The 10,740-nt window shown below is 49.7% G+C and overlaps 1 pseudogene; it reads right to left on the bottom strand.

Moving 5' to 3' along the window:
- Positions 1-776: 776 nt before the first annotated feature.
- LOC147666267 (toll-like receptor 2) lies at positions 777-3,113 on the bottom strand (annotated as a pseudogene).
- Between the last annotated feature and the right edge of the window lie 7,627 nt (positions 3,114-10,740).

Genomic DNA, 10,740 nt, shown 5'->3' with positions numbered 1-10,740 from the left:
ATAGGATCAATAATGTGCATCCGGACCTTGATAGATGCTACAAGGCTTGGCCTCAACCTGTGAAGACAACAGACCAGCTCCATTCCAACCACTCCAACTCCAGCATCCTCCACCCTCTGGTACTCACCAGACACATCGTGATCTTCTCAAGCGCCATCGCACCGAAGGGGAAGGAGGAAAACATGAGGGGAGGAAAAGAGGGATAATCAGCGGTCGGCAGCACCACCACTCACCTTGGCTTGAGTAGGATATGGTATTTTCAGATCCATTTTACATGCTCCTCTGCTTGGACACAGCATAGACAGGGTTGAGGATGAGTTGACCTGGACCAGTGAGTACCTAAATACCAGGACATCTTTTATCTACAGAATCAGATCTTCTTTAGAGGTGGCGCATTACTAGATCCTCAGCGGTCAACAACAGTGAGCATGCCTTCTAAAGTTGATAAACTCATTTTGCAAATTAATAGACATATACCAGTGCCAAACTGTTGCTTATTGCATGGTTTAATTACTGGCATAAAGAAGCAGTGGTCAGGAAAGAAAAAGAGTTATGAAATTGAGTTTTTTATGATTTCCTAGTGAGCTCAACCTGCTCTCTTTTCTTTGTATCGTTCTTCTCAAGTGAGGTGATATCGTTCTTCTTTTTTAGGCATTTTTGGCGTGCTGGTCTATGATTCCCATCATTTTATAACAAATTGGTTTCTCTCTTCCCCATGCCTCCTCTGGGGAGATGGCCTTCCTCCATCATCTGTGGTGAGTCTGGAACAGATTGTGTCATTTGACTATGATGTCATGTTGCTCTGCTCCATCCCCTCCAATGGCTTTGCGTAGTCTTGCCCAGAACAGAGGCTGCTGGCCCAAGTCCTCCTCCCACTCCAGGTAGGTTTTCTTCTTCACCAGCTTGGCCAGTTGGTGGTAACGGGAGAGGCTCCTCGTGGACACTTTCTCCAGGAACACCATCACCAAGGAATCCTTTCTCTCTTCCAGTAGGCGGTATGTGGCCATCCGCACTCCCAAGGAGCACCACTGGCTGCGCAGGTAATGGCGGCTGATCAGACACACCACCCAGCGGCTCCTATAAATGCTGTCCATGATGTTATCCAAGATGTCTTTGCCCACTTCGAAGTCCCTGCCATGCAGGCACACTTTAAAGAACGGCGGTCCCGTCTCTTCCAAGTTAGGGAGGAACTAATGGACAACCCAAGCCTCATCACAGCTGCTGTAAGAGACAAAGGCATCAAAGTCATATCGCCTCTTCCTGCCGCGTCTCCCACGATAGTTCCGCCAGGTCCTGAGCATGTAGAAGAGATACAGGAGGTACCAGCGCACCCTGTGATACCGCAGGGCCGTGATCAGGAACAACATGTTGAAGGAGAAAGTCCCAATGCAGAGTGAGTAACCTATCAGCAAGCTGCAGTCTTTCTCCAGGAAATTCAGGAAATTCAGATCCTGTGGCCCACTAGAACATGTCTGAATTCCCAGCTGTGGCACTCTCACTTGGGGGTGGGTGGGCACCCATTTTCTGATCCAGGCATCTTCACATAGACAGTCCAAGGATATATATCCTTCAGCTAGATGTACCGCAGACTTTCCGTGTTGTCGAGCAGACCGTCCTGTAGAGTTTTCACAGGCTGGAACTTGAAGGATAGGAGCTCCAGAGAGACAAGGTCTCTAAACATGGTGGCCATAAAGTTCTCTATCCCAGAATCCTCCAGGGTCAGGGTTTTAAGGTGGGTCAGGTTCCAGAACAGCTGCTCAGGAGTTGGGAAATTCTTTTTTAAATCCAACTTTAGGTTTCTTAAATGGAGATGACGTAAATTGTGAAGATGCTGCAGGCTGTTATTCAAGGGGCTCAAGGATTGATAGATAGGCATATCTGCAGATGAACTGTAGTACAAATATTCAACGTTAGTAAAAGACGGGAGCCCCAAGCGTTCAGTATACTTGGTCCCAAGTGGTAGACATTCCACCATGTGGTTTTCATGGAGGAGAAGTTCTTTCACGAATTTGAAGGGCGGGTGTTTACACGAGTCAATATAAATCTCTGGAGCACTAATGTTAAGGAAAACAAGTAAACTGCAGTTATTTGTGCATTTCAGAGTTAGTGCAGACTTTGCTTCCAAGGTGAGAGTTGTGAGTTCTTTATGTTTGATTTAAAAATTCCCATGAGTCTCAAATGTGATGGATAGCGCCTGAAGCTGGTTCAGAGCGATTAGGGAGCTATTGTCTTTCTTCAGTAAGTTGACCCTGCGGCCCAGCACCCTGACACTACTCAAGTGCAGTCCAGCTGCAGAGATTGCAGTCTATGAAGACCAACAAAGGCGTCCTTATCCAGGGACACAAGGTAATTACTGCTGAGATCCAGTGTCTCCAGATTAGCCAGGCCGAGGAGGCGCCCCGAGCCGATACTGGTGATGCGGTTGAAAGACATATCCAGGTGTGTGAGGTTGGACAGAACATTGGGGGTCCCAGGTGTGCACAGGTCCAGGCTTTTTTATCTTGTTTAGAGAGAGACCGAGGGACCTCAGGTTCAGCAGTTTCTTTGCCATTCGTGAAAGCTCTAAGGAGGTTGCCGGACATGTTGAGAGACATCAGCATGGAGCATCCTTCAAAGGTCGCAGCGGGAAGATCTGAAATGAAGCTTTGAGCGACTGTCAAGTTCCTGACCTCGAGCCCAGACACAACAGTGCAGACATCTCAAATCTTCAGATAGTCCTGATTTTTCATGGCATTTAGGGACAGCATTTCAATGCTCTTTATTCCAGACCGGAGAAGCTCGATGACCTTGAGACCTGTGGTGTCTACCTTGAGGAGAGTAAGATGAGGGAAGTTGCTAAATGCATTTTTCTCCACATGTTTAAGATCATTGCTTGTCAAATCGAGGGTGGAAATCCTTGGAGAGAAAACTGTGCTCTTCGTGAGGTTGTTTGTCTCAATGCAGTCTACCTCCTGAGCTGCAACACTCTTGATTTCCAAGATCCTCAGAGAAGCCAGTGACTGAAGCATGGTGGTCAGGCTGTACAGCCTATGAACCTCAGTCCCAGATAAGGCTATCGTCTGTGTTCTATTTAAGGGTTTAAAAGGTTTTCTTGAGAATGATCTCAGCGCCATTTCAGGCCTCTGCTGTCTAATCTGTGGTTTGAAGTGCAGGTCTCTGGGCCGTGGTTTGCTGTATCACCTTAAAAGTAAGTGAAACATCCCCTTCCTCTGTGCTTGTCTGAGGGATAAGGGAGGGCCCTATGAAAAAGGAACCAAGAGATAGAGATTTTTAATTAGAAAAAAGAAGAACACAGAGTCTGAGTGTATAAAAACAGAGCCAAGAGCAGTAATGTCCACTGCAACATGCTCATTCATGGGAATGTGAGACCGCCTTCCTATACGTCATCGAACGCTGACCCTAATTAGAATTGTTACAAAGGCCCCGTACAGACCAAGAAGCTTTATGCATTAGCTCCAAGCATTGGCTACTCCAGGAGCTGAGAATGAAATTCATGTTTACTGCGCCAGCCTCAAAGTCCTTAGACATCAACAACCGGCACAAGTCCACTCCACCCTAAATACACCCAGAAATCTGCTTATTCGGAAGCTGGTGTTTACTGATGTGTCAGTGGCTGCAAAGTGAGAGCATTTTGTAAAGTGAACTCTCTGACAATCTTAATGGGAAGAGGAAGTGAAAGGGGAGGCCAAAGGATGTCCCTTCTAACACACAACAACTTTTAAATACAAGGAAATGAATTGTGCACATATTTCAACTGAAGCATCTGTAATTCTGGAGTGTGATGGAAACAAAGATTTTAATAGGCTCAAAATAATCAAGACCCTACACTGAATGATGCGCAAATGATAAATATTCGCTGAAACCTGATTTCCACGCATTATCATTTGTGTGCTGTATAGTTTTACCTGTAAAACCGCGCGTCGATGCAAATTTAGTAGCCATTTCAATGGAGAATGTGCGCACTATAACGGCTGCCTCACGGCGCTTTAGAAATATGTTTGCGACAGCGTGATCCAAAATGCAACACTGGTCCATACTCCACACTCACCACCGACTCCATACTCCACCCTCACCATCGGTTCCATTCTCCACCCCCACCACCGTTGCCATACCCCACCCTCACCACCGGAGCCATACTCCACCCTCACCACCAGCTCCATACTCCACCCTCACCACCGGCTCCATACTCCACCCTCACCACCAGCTCCATTCTCCACTCTCACCACCGGCTCCATACTCCTCCTTCACCACCAGCTCCATACGCCACCCGCACCACCGGCTCCATACGCCACCCTCACCACTGGCTCCATACTCCTCCTTCACCACCAGCTCCATACGCCACCCGCACCACCGGCTCCATACTCCACCCTTAGCACCGGTCCATACTCCACTCTCACCACCGGCTCCATACTCCACCCTCACCACCAGCTCCATACTCCACCCTCACCGCCGGCTCCATACTCCTCCTTCACCACCAGCTCCATACGCCACCCGCACCACCGGCTCCATACCCCACCCTCACCACCGGCTCCATACTCCTCCTTCACCACCAGCTCCATACGCCACCCGCACCACCGGCTCCATACGCCACCCTCACCACCGGCTCCATACTCCTCCTTCACCACCAGCTCCATACTCCACCCTCACCACCGGCTCTATACTCCACCCTCACCACCGGCTCCATACTCCACCCTCAACACTGATCCATACTCCACCCTCGCCACCGGCTCCATACTCCACCCTCACTGCCGGCTCCATACTCCACCCTCACCGCCGCCTCCATACTCCACCCTAGCCACCAGCTCCATACTCCACCCTTACCACCTGTCCGTACTCTTGATGTCCAGAACATGACACACTGCAACAGTCCCTTCAATCTTCCTCACGCAGGGACATATCCCATCCACGGATGGACCGACATTATTAGACACATGTAGACCTCTGATAGGTTTGCGCTGGGATAAACATACCGGATACCATGGAATGTTTGTGTTTGGAGCGCTTCCATTGGGATGACTGTAGATCCTGGGCCTGGAGCCCCTACGGAGACGTACCAACCCAGCAAATTTCTCAAAATGAAAGAGCCAGAAAGATCCAAGGGTGAATTGGCTCGCTTGAATCCCAGCACGGTTTAATTTCCAGAATACCCACCCAATGTCACAGTATGGGTTGAAGAAAATCACTATTTCTTAAGTTTTCTGGGACTGAAAACTTCACAATTCAAGCAAGCTGCAAAATTCTCACCACCGAATGTTCCCACCCCCAATACAATGTTTGGGTGAACCTACAGCACGGAACAAGAGAAGGAGAGAACTTTAATAATGTGAGGACCACTTAGAGACCACATTTGCTGCCCACCATCACAGTGTTGGCCAGTGTCTGACCATTACAATAGGCCCGCCCACACATGTGGTGGGTTGTTTATATTGGTAGATGGGTGGAATGCAGGGTGGTGGGACTTCTGCTGTTCTCCACACATTCTGTAATTTACTGCCACAGAGATGTGGGGACATTCTATTTTTGAACCACAGTTTGATGTTTACAGGTAATGAAGGTAGGAAAGAGTAGAGGCATCTCTGTCACATCACTCAGGGTGACTGTGGTGGCTTTTATTGTGAAGTTTTGGGGGTTGGTAGGTTTCCTTACGTTCCGGCCATCCCCAACCCATTAACCGCAGCATCCATCTCCCAAATATCACTCCAATATCAAGTTTTGTCTTGTGTTTTCCATGGACGCCTTCTTAGGCTCTTCTATCCCCAGATATGAGTCCACCCACGCTTGTGGGGGCGGTGCTGATTGGGAGAAGTCTGGGAACACAGACCGGAAGGACATTTGGTGTTGTCTCCTGAATTTCCCTTTCCATTTGATTTTCTGTCCATCTCAGGATCCACAAACAATGTCTCAGTGACACAAATGACAGCCGGGCCTAAGCTCAGATTGTTGGTACATTAATAAAAATACTCGGCTTCCTTTCACTTGATGTTTTATTGATTCCTGATCGAGGGGTGCCCGGTCATTACACTGTGAAACTCATTGTAAATCAGGGCTCATCGCTGCCTTTGGATTTCTTGGGTTTCGATCAAGCTTCGAATGCTGCCCAGTCTGCACCAGGAAGAGGCTGATGGACAGAGCTGGGCTCTTTTGGGGGTCTCCCTTGTGTGCAAAACATTACCCATATCTCTTTCTTCCGCACTTACATTCGCTATTTTTTTTATTTCAACACTGAGTTTGCCTTGGAATTTCTAACGGAATTTGCATATCTTACCTTACACAACAGTGTGCCTACCTCTCAGTAATCTAGAGGTTTCTGGCAGTTTTGGGGTCTCTCTTGGTTTCAAACACACTCCCGCTTCATGAAATCTGCCTGATTTGAAATGTTCAAAGGCTCCGAGCTGGGGTGACGTCAGTCCAGGGTCAGGGGGAGCTGGGGCCATGCTTTGATGGCTGTCGTCATAGTCCCAGGTCAGACTGTGCACAGGGCCCTGATGACAGCTACAAACCCTTGTGGATATATTCTTCTTCACGAAAAACTTGTATTCTTTCAAATCAGAATCTTTTTAGTGATCTTCCAAAGGCAACTTGCAAATATTCGACAAATTAAAAAGTGTATCCAAACTTTTATCAGCAAGAATACCTACGCATTTCGGACTTCGAGTCCTTCATCAGGGGGAGATTTACAATATACAATTATACATGCTCACTTCCTGAAACATGCAAGAAGCATACAGTCGTGTCCTAAAACTGCGACCTGTCTCAAATAAAAATTGTGATGTGAGTAAAAATAAATGTGTGAAAAAATAAAGCAAATGTGTTCTTTCAAACTCCAGAGGAAGAGAATGCGCCACCATCACATGGATGCAATTGTTACAAAAAGTGGAGCTGTCGAGTCACCGAGACATGCTCACCACTATCGGTCACCCGAAAAAACAATCCAAAGTAGAACAAGCATTGGCATAGCCAATAGGTCTCGCCTCTGGGACCTTATAATAGAGATTGTTAAGGAGATGTCTTCGCCTGTACTTAAAGGTGTTGTTTAAGCGTTAACACATTTAATGTAGCCTCCTTCATTTTTAAAGCTGCCTACCAGAGAACCCCTACACTAACTTGTTATAAATGTTGAAGAACGTAATGAAAGCCTCCCTGTGAGGGGGAGGAGGGGGCTACAACTCCATTCCCAGATCTCGGAGAAAACTGGGGAAAAAAGGAGGAAGGAGGAGAGGAGGACAGAGGATGGGTGGGGAGAGAGAAAGGATGGTAAGTGGAGAGGAGGAGGAAGTGGTGCCGCAAACAAGGAAGTGATAGCTAATGGAAAGGAGGAAGGAGGAGAGGAGGACTGAGGATGGGTGGGGAGAGAGAAAGGATGGGAAGTGGAGAGGAGGAGGAAGTGGTGCCGCAAACAAGGACGTGGATAGCTAATGGAAAGGAGGAAGGAGGAGAGGAGGACAGAGGATGGGTGGGGAGAGAGAAAGGATGGGAAGAGGAGAGGAGGAGGAAGTGGTGCCGCAAACAAGGAAGTGGATAGCTAATGGAAAGGAGGAAGGAGGAGAGGAGGACAGAGGATGGGTGGGGAGAGAGAAAGGATGGTAAGTGGAGAGGAGGAGGAAGTGGTGCCGCAAACAAGGAAGTGATAGCTAATGGAAAGGAGGAAGGAGGAGAGGAGGACAGAGGATGGGTGGGGAGAGAGAAAGGATGGGAAGTGGAGAGGAGGAGGAAGTGGTGCCGCAAACAAGGAAGTGGATAGCTAATGGAAAGGAGGAAGGAGGAGAGGAGGACTGAGGATGGGTGGGGAGAGAGAAAGGGTGGTAAGTGGAGAGGAGGAGGAAGTGGTGCCGCAAACAAGGAAGTGGATAGCTAATGGAAAGGAGAAAGGAGGAGAGGAGGACAGAGGATGGGTGGGGAGAGAGAAAGGATGGTAAGGAGGAGGAGGAAGTGGTGCCGCAAACACGGACGTGGATAGCTAATGGAAAGGAGGAAGGAGGAGAGGAGGACAGAGGATGGGTGGGGAGAGAGAAAGGATGGTAAGTGGAGAGGAGGAGGAAGTGGTGCCGCAAACAAGGAAGTGATAGCTAATGGAAAGGAGGAAGGAGGAGAGGAGGACTGAGGATGGGTGGGGAGAGAGAAAGGATGGGAAGTGAAGAGGAGCAGGAAGTGGTGCCGCAAACAAGGAAGTGGATAGCTAATGGAAAGGAGGAAGGAGGAGAGGAGGACAGAGGATGGGTGGGGAGAGAGAAAGGATGGTAAGTGGAGAGGAGGAGGAAGTGGTGCCGCAAACAAGGAAGTGGATAGCTAATGGAAAGGAGGAAGGAGGAGAGGAGGACAGAGGATGGGTGGGGAGAGAGAAAGGATGGGAAGTGGAGAGGAGGAGGAAGTGGTGCCGCAAACAAGGAACTGGATAGCTAATGGAAAGGAGGAAGGAGGAGAGGAGGACTGAGGATGGGTGGGGAGAGAGAAAGGATGGTAAGTGGAGAGGAGGAGGAAGTGGTGCCGCAAACAAGGACGTGGATAGCTAATGGAAAGGAGGAATGAGGAGAGGGGGGCAGAGGATGGGTGGGGAGAGAGAAAGGATGGTAAGGAGGAGGAGGAAGTGGTGCCGCAAACAAGGACGTGGATAGCTAATGGAAAGGAGGAAGGAGGAGAGGAGGACAGAGGATGGGTGGGGAGAGAGAAAGGATGGTAAGTGGAGAGGAGGAGGAAGTGGTGCCGCAAACAAGGAAGTGATAGCTAATGGAAAGGAGGAAGGAGGAGAGGAGGACAGAGGATGGGTGGGGAGAGAGAAAGGATGGTAAGGAGGAGGAGGAAGTGGAGCCGCAAACAAGGAAGCGGATAGCTAATGGAAAGGACGAAGGAGGAGACGAGGACAGAGGATGGGTGGGGAGAGAGAAAGGATGGTAAGGAGGAGGAGGAAGTGGTGCCGCAAACAAGGAAGTGATAGCTAATGGAAAGGAGGAAGGAGGAGACGAGGACAGAGGATGGGTGGGGAGAGAGAAAGAATGGGAAGTGGAGAGGAGGAGGAAGTGGTGCCGCAAACAAGGAAGTGATAGCTAATGGAAAGGACGAAGGAGGAGAGGAGGACAGAGGATGGGTGGGGAGAGAGAAAGGATGGTAAGTGGAGAGGAGGAGGAAGTGGAGCCGCAAACAAGGAAGTGGATAGCTAATGGAAAGGAGGAAGGAGGAGAGGAGGACTGACGATGGGTGGGGAGAGAGAAAGGATGGTAAGGAGGAGGAGGAAGTGGTGCCGCAAACAAGGAAGTGATAGCTAATGGAAAGGACGAAGGAGGAGAGGAGGACAGAGGATGGGTGGGGAGAGAGAAAGGATGGTAAGTGGAGAAGAGGAGGAAGTGGTGCCGCAAACAAGGAAGTGGATAGCTAATGGAAAGGAGGAAGGAGGAGAGGAGGACAGAGGATGGGTGGGGAGAGAGAAAGGATGGTAAGGAGGAGGAGGAAGTGGTGCCGCAAACAAGGAAGTGGATAGCTAATGGAAAGGAGGAAGGAGGAGAGGAGGACAGAGGATGGGTGGGGAGAGAGAAAGGATGGTAAGGAGGAGGAGGAAGTGGTGCCGCAAACAAGGAAGTGGATAGCTAATGGAAAGGAGGCGGGAGGAGAGGAGGACAGAGGATGGGTGGGGAGAGAGAAAGGATGGTAAGGAGGAGGAGGAAGTGGTGCCGCAAACAAGGACGTGGATAGCTAATGGAAAGGACGAAGGAGGAGAGGAGGACAGAGGATGGGTGGGGAGAGAGAAAGGATGGTAAGTGGAGAGGAGGAGGAAGTGGTGGTGCAAACAAGGACATGGATAGCTAATGGAAAGGAGGCGGGAGGAGAGGAGGACAGAGGATGGGTGGGGAGAGAGAAAGGATGGTAAGGAGGAGGAGGAAGTGGTGCCGCAAACAAGGACGTGGATAGCTAATGGAAAGGACGAAGGAGGAGAGGAGGACAGAGGATGGGTGGGGAGAGAGAAAGGATGGTAAGTGGAGAGGAGGAGGAAGTGGTGCCGCAAACAAGGAAGTGATAGCTAATGGAAAGGACGAAGGAGGAGAGGAGGACAGAGGATGGGTGGGGAGAGAGAAAGGATGGTAAGGAGGAGGAGGAAGTGGTGCCGCAAACAAGGAAGTGGATAGCTAATGGAAAGGAGGAAGGAGGAGAGGAGGACTGAGGATGGGTGGGGAGAGAGAAAGGATGGTAAGTAGAGAGGAGGAGGAAGTGGTGCCGCAAACAAGGACGTGGATAGCTAATGGAAAGGAGGAAGGAGGAGAGGAGGACAGAGGATGGGTGGGGAGAGAGAAAGGATGGGAAGAGGAGAGGAGGAGGAAGTGGTGCCGCAAACAAGGAAGTGATAGCTAATGGAAAGGAGGAAGGAGGAGACGAGGGCAGAGGATTGGTGGGGACAGAGAAAGGATGGTAAGTAGAGAGGAGGAGGAAGTGGTGCCGCAAACAAGGAAGTGATAGCTAATGGAAAGGAGGAAGGAGGAGAGGAGGACTGAGGATGGGTGGGGAGAGAGAAAGGATGGTAAGTGGAGAGGAGGAGGAAGTGGTGGTGCAAACAAGGATGTGGATAGCTAATGGAAAGGAGGAAGGAGGAGAGGAGGACAGAGGATGGGTGGGGAGAGAGAAAGGATGGTAAGTGGAGAGGAGGAGGAAGTGGTGCCGCAAACAAGGAAGTGATAGCTAATGGAAAGGACGAAGGAGGAGAGGAGGACAGAGGATGGGTGGGGAGAGAGAAAGGATGGTAAGGAGGAGGAAGTG

The sequence above is a fragment of the Lissotriton vulgaris genome, unplaced genomic scaffold (assembly GCF_964263255.1).
Source record: "Lissotriton vulgaris unplaced genomic scaffold, aLisVul1.2 SCAFFOLD_2111, whole genome shotgun sequence".
In the NCBI taxonomy this organism is placed as follows: domain Eukaryota; kingdom Metazoa; phylum Chordata; class Amphibia; order Caudata; family Salamandridae; genus Lissotriton; species Lissotriton vulgaris.
The sequence above is the reverse complement of the archived record's forward strand: the minus strand, read 5'-3'. Positions and strand labels throughout refer to the sequence as shown.